Source organism: Pristiophorus japonicus, unplaced genomic scaffold (assembly GCF_044704955.1).
Source record: "Pristiophorus japonicus isolate sPriJap1 unplaced genomic scaffold, sPriJap1.hap1 HAP1_SCAFFOLD_81, whole genome shotgun sequence".
Taxonomy (NCBI): domain Eukaryota; kingdom Metazoa; phylum Chordata; class Chondrichthyes; family Pristiophoridae; genus Pristiophorus; species Pristiophorus japonicus.
This window is the reverse complement of record NW_027254729.1, coordinates 2652705-2663745: the sequence shown is the minus strand read 5'-3', so window position 1 is coordinate 2663745 and position 11041 is coordinate 2652705. Positions and strand designations below refer to the sequence as shown.

Genomic DNA, 11041 nt, shown 5'->3' with positions numbered 1-11041 from the left:
AACGCCTTCTGAAATCCAAATATACCACATCAACTGGTTCTCCCTTATCCACTCTACTGGAAACATCCTCAATAAATTCCAGAAGATTTGTCAAGCATGATTTCCCTTTCACAAATCCATGCTGACTTGGACCTATCATGTCACCTCTTTCCAAATGCACTGCTATGACATCCTTAATAATTGATTCCATCATTTTACCCACTACCGATGTCAGGCTGACCGGTCTATAATTCCCTGTTTTCTCTCTCCCTCCTTTTTTAAAAAGTGGGGTTACATTGGCTACCCTCCACTCCAGAGGAACTGATCCAGAGTCAATGGAATGTTGGAAAATGACTGTCAACGCATCCACTATTTCCAATGCCACCTCCTTAAGTACTCTGGGATGCAGTCCATCAGGACCTGGGGATTTATCGGCCTTCAATCAATTTCCCCAACACAATTTCCCGGCTAATAAGGATTTCCCTCAATTACTCCTCCTTACTAGACCCCCCGACCCCTTTTATAACTGGAAGGTTGTTCGTGTCCTCCTTCGTGAATACCGAACCAAAGTACTTGTTCAATTGGTCCGCCATTTCTTTGTTCCCCGTTATGACTTCCCCTGATTCTGACTGCAGGGGACCGACGTTTGTCTTTACTAATCTTTTTCTCTTTACATATCTACAGAAACTTTTGCAATCCGTCTTAATATTCCCTGCAAGCTTCTTCTCATACTCCATTTGCCCTGCCCTAATCAAACCCTTTGTCCTCCTCTGCTGAGTTCTAAATTTCTCCCAGTCCCCAGGTTCGCTGCTATTTCTGGCCAATTTGTATGCCTCTTCCTTGGCTTTAATACTATCCCTGATTTCCCTTGATAGCCACGGTTGAGCCACCTTCCCTTTTTTATTTTTATGCCAGACAGGAATGTACAATTGTTGAAGTTCATCCATGCGGTCTCTAAATGTCTGCCATTGCCAATCCACAGTCAACCCCTTAAGTATCATTCGCCAATCCATCCCAACCAATTCACGCTTCATACCTTCAAAGTTAGCCTTCTTTAAGTTCTGGACCATGGTCTCTGAATTAACTGTTTCATTCTCCATCCCAATGCAGAATTCCACCATATTATGGTCACTCTTCCCCAAGGGGCCTCGCACAACGAGATTGCTAATTAATCCTCTCTCATCACATAACACCCAGTCTAAGATGGCCTCCCCCTGGTTGGTTCATCGACATATTGGTATAAAAAACCATCCCTTATGCACTCCAGAATTCCATTGGAAATGAGGGGTGCAGTCAATTACTACCCAAACACATTAAGCCCATGGTGGAAGACAAGCCATGAGGGAAGATGTGGGCTACAAGGGCGATGTTTTAAAGTCGCGTGTATCTTTCTGCTGGATCTGACAGCAGCTGCTTGTGCTGTGAAAGAGGTCAAATGTAATAGAGCCCAGCGCAGGCAGAACAGAAAAAGCATATTTATTTTATAAGTTAAAAATTTGGGATTATATATAAATATGCACATATATATATACATGTATAAACAAAGTCAGTCACTCAGACATGTCTTGTCTTGGATTGATTTAATTTGAAATTGAAAATAAGGATGGAGGATGTCATCATGTCACACAGCCCACACGCAAGCCCTGCCTAAAATCGCTATATTTCTAACTTGTGTATTTTCCATTCTTTCAGATGTGGAATAGCAAAATCCCACAGCAGTTTCATCTAATGTCAGAGAGTCAGCGAAGGAGTGGTCAATCAAATCAGTATGGTTTCAAGTTGCATGTAATGCATTTTTTTCACATGACAGTAAGATCGCACAGCACGTTTGCACACACTCCAGCTTACACAAACAAACAAACAAAATAAAATTCCTTAATCTCCAAAGGCAGGTTTTGAAATTTGAAATTGGAAATTCGGGACAGACAGCACATCCCTTTTAAACAGACACAGAATGATGAGGGTCTGATAGCACACCATTTTAAAGAGACAGAGAATGGTCTCGGACAGAGAGCACATCCCCTTAAAAGTGACACGGAAATAGAATGAATAAAAACAGATAAATATTTTAACCTCGGCAGGTCGTGCAGATTTCGTGGAGGAAGAATCCGTTTTCACGATCTGTCGGATAATCATTCCGATATTTCAAAAAAAGTTAAAGATTACAGATGTTTTCAACAAAAATAGCGCCTGGAAAAAATACGCAGCGAGAAAGGTCAAATGGGAACGTCTGTGATACAGTGGAACGCAGGAGTGATTAAATAATAAATGGCACAATGGAGAAAGGCAAAGTGGGTGGTAATCGGGCAATAACATAAGAAAGGATGGTCCAGAGGAGGTGTTCGTGGGAACAGCAGAACCATTACCAGAAAATGGGAGCGGTGCTTATCATCCGATACGTTGAACCGAATGTTGAGGCCAGAAGACGAGAACATGCCTACAAGAAAGGGTGTCACCGCCTTTTAATCAGACCAGGCAGCTTTGCCAGCCCGGATTGATTTCCTGTCCGCTTTGAATTCCGCAGCTAAGGGACGAATTCATAAGGCAGCTTCTCTCATCTTTTCAGCTCGAGAGAAACAGGACGCACTCATATTCAGGGCAGAGGTGCAGACTGACGCTGAATGTATGCTATCCCAATTGAGGTGAATTTATGCGTACAGACAGGAAGATGTACTTCAAGTATTGGCCGGAACCAAACAAGGGTTTAGGTGATGCAACGCGGCACAGAGCCGAGTACCTCTGAGATATTTTAACTCTACTCACTTTGGCGGGTTTCACTTTGCTCTGAGATTTGGATGCTGATGGAACATCGTCGTAAAATCACACGTTTTAACGTGAAATACGTCTGTTTTCTCACATGTCGAGCGGCTGTTAGAAGCGGAAATTTGAGTAAAACATGGCGGGGCTCGTCCGGGATTTGGCCCGTGACCTCTCGCATTTCAAATGTGATTATTCCGAAGCGAGAATCATAACCGTGGACCAACGAGCCGCCGACAGTGAAAAGCGCAGCTCTCAGATTCTGATGTTGGTGAGAAATGATATTATGGCCTATCGTGCATGTGCTGTCTCTCAGATACCTATCTAATTAGTGCCCCTCGCCATTGTACTGCAACTGTTCTCCTTTTGACGAATATATTATTAATTTGAGACATGACATGAGGAAAGTACAGCATCCCTGCAAGTAAAAGAGGAATTTGGCGATGAGTTTAAATGTGAATGTCAAAAAGTGGCTGAGCTGCAAGCCAACGACGACGAGATGGGATTCGAACCCTTGCGTGCAGAGCTCAATGGATTAGCAGTCCATCGCCTTAACCTCTCGGCCACCTCGTCTCTGCTATAAAACATCGTCAGCCATTCAATCTCCTGCTTTTTGTATCCAAACAGAAATAATGTGCAAGAAAGTCCACCTCACAGCTTGCTCTGCTCGTGCATGCAGATCGACAATGATGAAAACTTGCCATGAGATTCTTTGAGCAAACAGCCTTCCTTCACTTCAGGTGAGTGACTGGAAGAGATGGTTGGTTTCTCGGCAGAATCAAAACAAAGAATATAAAATTTCACGGAGCGAGCTAAGTTGACCGCGGCAGGACTCGAACCTGCAATCTCCTGATAACTTTGCGGTTGTAATCGAAGTCAGACGCCTTATCCATTAGGCCACGCGGCCGCTGCCAGCACAATTCATTGTGTTGTTGAGTATATTGCGAGCAAATTCGGGGCAACTGCAGTATCAAGGATTGAATTTAGGAAAAGATGAGCATATTTCGAGTGAATGAACAGATGCACTGCGATCTGGGTGCGCACCGGCGCAGGCAACCCCAATGTAAATTGGAACACTATAGTTTAACAATTCGGTCATTGCAGCTGAAATCATACTCCTTCTCAAACAATACAGGATGACCCGGGTTTATGAGAAAATCCGTTTTAAAGGGAAAGATTATGAACCGGAACTGACAACCAGCCCATTTAAACTGAAACAGAATGATCCGGGATTGCAAGGACATCGCTTTTACCCAGATGCAGAATGACCCTTGACTGACAGCAGTTCCGTTTTAAAAGAATAAAGTGAGATTTCGATAATCCCTGAAGGCAATTGTGCAGTGGGGCTCAGTACCACGCGGCGCAGAGACTGTTATTGAAGCCACAGGTGATAGACAGGCAGGAAGGAAGGAGGGAGGGACGTAAAACCAGCCCAGTCTGAAATATATAAATATTTAACATTTTAAGAAAATAAATGCATTTAAATTGTATTAAATAAAAATTGAATTTGAGTTGTTTTAATGAAACAAATAATTGAAACATAATCTATGTATTTTTTTATTGAACGAAGGCTGTGTAACTATAAGAATTCCATTGGAAATGAGAGGTGCAGTCAACAACTATCCAAACACAATAAGCCCATGGTGGAAGACAAGCCATGAGGGAAGATGTGGGCTACAAGGGCGATCTTTTAAAGTCGAGTGTGTCTTTCCGCTGGATCTGACAGCAGCTGCTTCTGCTGTGAAAGAGGTCAAATGTCAGAGAGCCCAGCGCAGGCAGAACAGAAAATGCATATTTATTTTGGAAGTTAAAAATTTGGGATTATAGATAAATATACACATATATATATAAATGTATAAACAAAGTCAGTCAGTCAGTCATGTCTTGTATTGGTTTGATTTGATTTGAATTTGCAAATAAGGATGGAGGATGTCGTCATGTCACACAGCCCACACGCAAGACCTGCCTAAAATCGCTATATTTCTAACTTGTGTATTTTCCATTCTTTCAGATGTCGAATAGCAAAATCCCACAGCAGATTCTTCTACCGTCAGATAGTCCACGAAGGAGTGTTCAATCAAATCAGTACGGTTTCAAGTTGCATGTAATGCATTTTTCTCACATGACAGTAAGATCGCACAGCACGTTTGCACACACTCTAGCTTACACAAAAACACAAACAAACTAAAATTCCTTAACCTCCAAAGGCAGGTTTTGAAACTTGAAATTGGAAATCCGGGACAGACAGCACATCCCTTTTAAACAGACACAGAATGATGAGGATCTGATAGCACACCATTTTAAAGAGATAGAGAATGATCTCGGACAGACAGCAAATCCCCTGAAAAGAGACACGGAAATAGAATGAATAAAAACAGATAAAGATGTAAAACTCGGCAGGTCGTGCAGGTTTTGTGGAGGAAGAATCCGGTTTCACGTTCTGTCGGATAATCATTCCGATATTTCAGGAAAAAGTTAAAGATTACAGATGTTTTCAACAAAGATAGCGCCTGGAAAAAATACGCAGCGAGAAAGATCAAATGGGAATGTCTGTGATACAGCGGAACGCAGGAGTGATTAAATAATACATGGCACAATGGAGAAAGGCAAAGTGGGTGGTAATCGGGCAATAACGTAACAAAGGATGGTCCACAGGAGGTGTTAGTGGGAATAGCAGAACTATTACCAGACAATGGGAGCGATGCTTATCATCCGATACGTTGAACCTAATGTTGAGGCCAGAAGACGAGAACATGCCTACAATATAGGGTATCACCGCCTTTGAATCAGACCAGGCAGCTTTGCCAGCCCGGATTGATTTCCTGTCCGCTTTTAATTCGGCAGCCAAGGGACGAATTCAAAAGGCAGCTTCTCTCAGCTTTTCAGCTCTAGAGAAACAGGACGCACTCATATTCAGGGCAGAGGTGGAGATTGACGCTGAATGTATGCTTATCCCAATTGAGGTGAACTTATGCGTACAGACAGGAAGATATACTGATCAAGTATCGGCCGGAACCAAAAAATGCTTTAGGTTATCCAACGATTCACAGTGCCGAGTACCTCTGAGATATTTTAACTTTACTCAGTTTGGCGGGTTTCACTTTGCTCTGGGATTTGGATGCTAAGGAAACATCGGCGTAAAATCACACGTTTTAACGTGAAATACGTCTGATTTCTCACATGTCGAGCGGCTGTTAGAAGCGGAACTTTGAGTAAAACATGGCGGGGCTCGTCCGGGATTTGGCCCGTGACCTCTCGCATTTCAAATGTCATCATTCCGAAGGGAGAATCATAACCGTGGACCAACGAGCCGCCGACAGTGAAAAGCGCAGCTCTCAGATTCTGACGGTTGTGAGAAATGATATTATGGCCCATCGTGAATGTGCTGTCTCTCAGATACCTATCTAATTAGTGCCCCTCGCCATTGTACTGCAACTGTTCTCCTTTTCACGAATATATTATTAGTTTGAGGCATGACATGAGGAAAGTGCAGCATCCCTGTCAGTAAAAGGGGAATTTGGCGATGAGTTTAAATGTGAATGTCAAAAAGTGGTTAAGCTGCAAGCCAACGACGACGAGATGGGATTCGAACCCATGCGTGCAGAGCACAATGGATTAGCAGTCCATCGCATTAACCTCTCGGCCACCTCGTCTCAGCTACAAAACATCGTCAGCCATTCAATCTCCTGCTTTTTGTATCCAAAAAGAAATAATGTGCAAGAAAGTCCACTTCACAGCTTGCTCTGCCGGTGCATGCAGATCGACAATGATGAAAACTTGCCATGAGATTCTTTTCGCAAATAGCCTTCCTTCACTTCAGGTGTGTGACTGGAAGAGATGGTTGGTTTCTCGGCAGAATCACAACAAAGAATATAAAATGACCACGGCAGGACTTAAACCTGCAATATTCTCATAACTTTGCGGTTGTAATCGAAGTCAGACGCCTTATCCATTAGGCCACGCTGCCGCTGCCAGCACCAGTCATTGTGTTGTTGCATATATTGCGAGCAAATTCGGGGCAACTGCAGTATCAAGGAGTGAATTTCGGAAAAGATGAGCATATTTCGAGTGAATGAACAGATGCACTGCGATCTGGGTGCGCACCGGCGCAGGCAACCCAATGTAAATTGGAACACTATAGTTTAACAATTCGGTCATTGCAGCTGAAATCATACTCCTTCTCAAACAATACAGGATGACCCGGGTTTATGAGAAAATACGTTTTAAAGGGAAAGATTATGAAACGGAACTGACAACCAGCCCATTTAAACAGACACAGAATGATCCGGGATTGCAAGGACATCCCTTTTACCCAGATGCAGAATGATCCTTGACTGACAGCAGTTCCCTTTTAAAAGAATAAAGTGAGATTTCGATCAGCCCTGAAGGCAATTGTGCAGTGGGGCTCAGGACCACGCGGCGCAGAGACTGTTATTGAAGCCACAGGTGATAGACAGGCAGGAAGGAAGGAGGGAGGGACGTAAAACCAGCCCAGTCTGAAATATATAAATATTTAACATTTTAAGAAAATAAATGCATTTAAATTGTATTAAAAAAAAATTGAATTTGAGTTGTTTTAATGAAATAAATAATTGATTCATAATCTATGTATTTTTTTATTGAACGAAGGCTGTTTAACTATAAGAATTCCATTGGAAATGAGCGGTGCAGTCAATAAATACCCAAACACAGTAAGCCCATGGTGGAAGACAAGCCATGAGGGAAGATGTGGGCTACAAGGGCGATCTTTTAAAGTCGCGTGTGTCTTTCTGCTGGATCTGACTGCAGTTTCTTGTGCTGTGAAAGAGGTCAAATGTAATAGAGCACAGCGCAGGCAGAACAGAAAAAGCATATTAATTTTGGAAGTTAAAAATTTTGGGTTATGTATAAATATACACATATATATATATACATGGATAAACAAAGTCAGGCAGTCATGTCATGTCTTGTCTCTCAGATACCTATCTAATTAGTGCCGCTCGCCATTGTCCTGCAACTGTTCTCCTTTTGACGATCGTATTATTAATTTGAGACATGACATGAGGAAAGTGAAGCATCCTTGTAAGTCAAAGAGTAATTTGGCGATAAGGTTAAATGTGAATGTCAAAACGTTGTCAAGCTGTCAGGCAACGGCGACGAGGCTGGGATTCGAACCCCATAAGTGCAGAGCACAATGGAGTAGCAGTTCAACGCCTTAGCCTCTCGGCCAGTTCGTCTCTTCGATAATGCCGCGTCAGCCCTTCAATCTTCTACTTATTGTATCCAAATAGAAATAACGTGCAAGAAAGTCCACTTCACAGCTTCCTCTGCCCGTGCATGCAGATCGACAATGATGAAAACGTGCCATTAGATTCTTTCAATAAACAGCCTTCCTTTACTTCAGATGAGTGACTGGAAGAGATGGTTGGTTTCTCGGCAGAATAACAACAAAGAATATAACATTTCACGTAGCGAGCTAAGTTGAGCGCGGCAGGACTGAAACGCGCAATCTTCTGATAACTTTGCTGTTATAATCGAAGTCAGACGCCTCATCCATTATGCCACGGGGCCGCTGCCAGCGCCAACCATTGTGTTGTTGTGTAAATTGCGAGAAAATTCGTGGCAAATGCAATATCAATGAGTGGATTTATGAAAAGATGAGCATATTTCGAATCAATGAACAGATGCACTGCGATCTGGGTGCGCACCGGCGCAGGGAAGCCCAATGTAAATTGGAACACTGTAGTTGAACAATTCGGTCATTGCAGCTGAAATCATACTCCTTCTCAAACAATACAGGATGGCCCGGGTTTTTGAGAAAATCCGTTTGAAAGGGAAAGGTTATGAACCGGAACTGACAACCAGCCCACTTAAACAGACACAAAATGATCCGGGACTGCAAGGACATCCCTTTAACACAGATACAGAATGACCCTTGACTTACAGCAGTTCCCTTTTAAAAGAATAAAGTGAGATTTCGATCATCCCGGAAGGCAATTGTGCAGTGGGGCTCAGGACCACGCGGCGCAGAGACTGTTATTGAAGCCACAGGTGATAGACAGGCAGGAAGGAAGGAGGGAGGGACGTAAAACCAGCCCAGTCTGAAATATATAAATATTTAACATTTTAAGAAAATAAATGCATTAAATTGTATTTAAAAAAAATTGAATTTGAGTTTTTTTAAATTAATAAATAATTGATTCATAATCTATGTATTTTTTGATTTAACGAAGGCTGTGTAACAAAAGAATTCCATTGGAAATGAGGGGTGCAGTCAATAAATACCCAAACACAGTAAGCCCTTGGTGGAAGACAAGCCATGAGGGAAGATGTGGGCTACAAGGGCGATATTTAAAGTCGCGTGTGTCTTTCTGCTGGATCTGACAGCAGCTGCTTGTGCTGTGAAAGAGGTCAAATGTAATAGAGCCCAGCGCAGGCAGAACAGAAAAAGCATAATTATTTTGGAAGTTAAAAATTTGGGATTATATATAAATATACACATATATATATACATGTATAAACAAAGTCAGTCAGTCAGTCATGTCTTGTCTTGGTTTGATTTGATTTGAATTTGAAAATAAGGGTGGAGGATGTCATCATGTCACACAGCCCACACGCAAGCCCGGCCAAAATCGCTATAGTTCTAACTTGTGTATTTTCCCTTCTTTCAGATGTGGAATAGCAAAATCCCACAGCAGATTCTTCTACCGTCAGAGAGTCCATGAAGGAGTGTTCAATCAAATCAGTACGGTCTCAAGTTACATATAATGCATTTTTCTCACATGACAGTAAGATCGCACAGCACGTTTGCACACACTCTAGCTTACACAAACACACAAACAAAGTAAAATTCCTCAACCTCCAAAGGCAGGTTTTGAAATTTGAAATTGGAAATCCGGGACAGACAGCACATCCCTTTTAAACAGACACAGAATGATGAGGGTCTGATAGCACACCATTTTAAAGAGACAGAGAATGATCTCGGACAGACAGCACATCCCCTTAAAAGGGACACGGAAACAGAATGAATAAAAACAGATAAATATGTAAAACTCAGCAGGTCGTGCAGAATTTGTGGAGGAAGAATCCGGTTTCACGTTCTGTCGGATAATCATTCGGATATTTTAGGAAAAAGTTAAAGATTACAGATATTTTCAACAAAAATAGCGCGTGGAATAAATACACAGCGAGAAAGGTCAAATGGGAACATCTGGGATACAGTGGAACGCAGGAGTGATTAAATAATAAATGGAACAATGGAGAAAGGCAAAGTGGGTGGTAATCGGGCAATAAAGTAAAAAAGGATGGTCCAGAGGAGGTGTTAGTGGGAATAGCAGAACCATTACCAGAAAATGGGAGCGATGCTTATGATCCGATACGTTGAACATAATGTTGAGGCCAGAAGACGACAACATGCCTCCAATATAGGGTGTCACCGCCTTTTAATCAGACCAGGCAGCTTTGCCAGCCCGGATTGATATCCTGTCCGCTTTGAATTCGGCAGCCAAGGGACTAATTCAAAAGGCAGCTTCTCTCATCTTTTCAGCTCTAGAGAAACAGGGCGCACTCATATTCAGGGCGGAGGTGGAGATTGACGCTGAATGTATGCTTATCCCAATTGAGGTGAACTTATGCGTACAGATAGGAAGATACACAGATCAAGTATTGGCCGGAACCAAACAAGGGGTTAGGTTATCCAACGAGTCACAGAGCCGAGTACCTCTGAGATATTTCAACTTTACTCACTTTGGCGGGTTTCACTTTGCTCTGGGATTTGGATGCTTATGGAACATCGGCGTAAAATCACACGTTTTAACGTGAAATATATCTGATTTCTCTTATGTCGTGCGGCTGTTAGAAGCGGATATTTGAGTAAAACATGGCGGGGCTCGTCCGGGATTTGGCCCGTGACCTCTCGCATTTCAAATGTGATCATTCCGAAGCGATAATCATAACCGTGGACCAACGAGCCGCCGACAGTGAGAAGCGCAGCTCTCAGATTCTGACGGTGGTGAGAAATGCTATTATGGCCCATCATGCATGTGCTGTCTTTCAGATACAGAGCTGATAGCACACCATTTTAAATAGACAGAGAATGATCCCAGACAGACAGCACATCCCCTTAAAAGAGAAACGGAAACAGGATGAATAAAAGCAGATAAATATGTAAAACAAAGCAGGTCGTGCAGATTCTGTGGATGAAGAATCCGGTTTCACTTTCTGTCGGATAATCTTTCTGATATTTTAGGAAAAATTTAAAGATTACAAATGTTTCAACAAAAATAGCGCCTGGAAATAATACGCAGCGAATGGGAACATCTGTGAT

General features: G+C 42.5%; 3 non-coding genes across 3 annotated transcripts; all 3 read right to left on the bottom strand.

Annotated features, from left to right (window-relative positions):
* Window positions 1-3225: 3225 nt before the first annotated feature.
* Window positions 3226-3309, bottom strand: trnas-gcu (transfer RNA serine (anticodon GCU)). Its single transcript has one exon. It is a non-coding gene; the product is annotated as a tRNA-Ser (tRNA).
* A 245-nt stretch (window positions 3310-3554) lies between these two features.
* On the bottom strand, window positions 3555-3643 carry trnar-ucg (transfer RNA arginine (anticodon UCG)). Its single transcript is given in 2 exon segments — window positions 3555-3590; window positions 3607-3643. It is a non-coding gene; the product is annotated as a tRNA-Arg (tRNA).
* A 2662-nt stretch (window positions 3644-6305) lies between these two features.
* trnas-gcu (transfer RNA serine (anticodon GCU)) lies at window positions 6306-6389 on the bottom strand. Its single transcript has one exon. It is a non-coding gene; the product is annotated as a tRNA-Ser (tRNA).
* Window positions 6390-11041: the final 4652 nt, after the last annotated feature.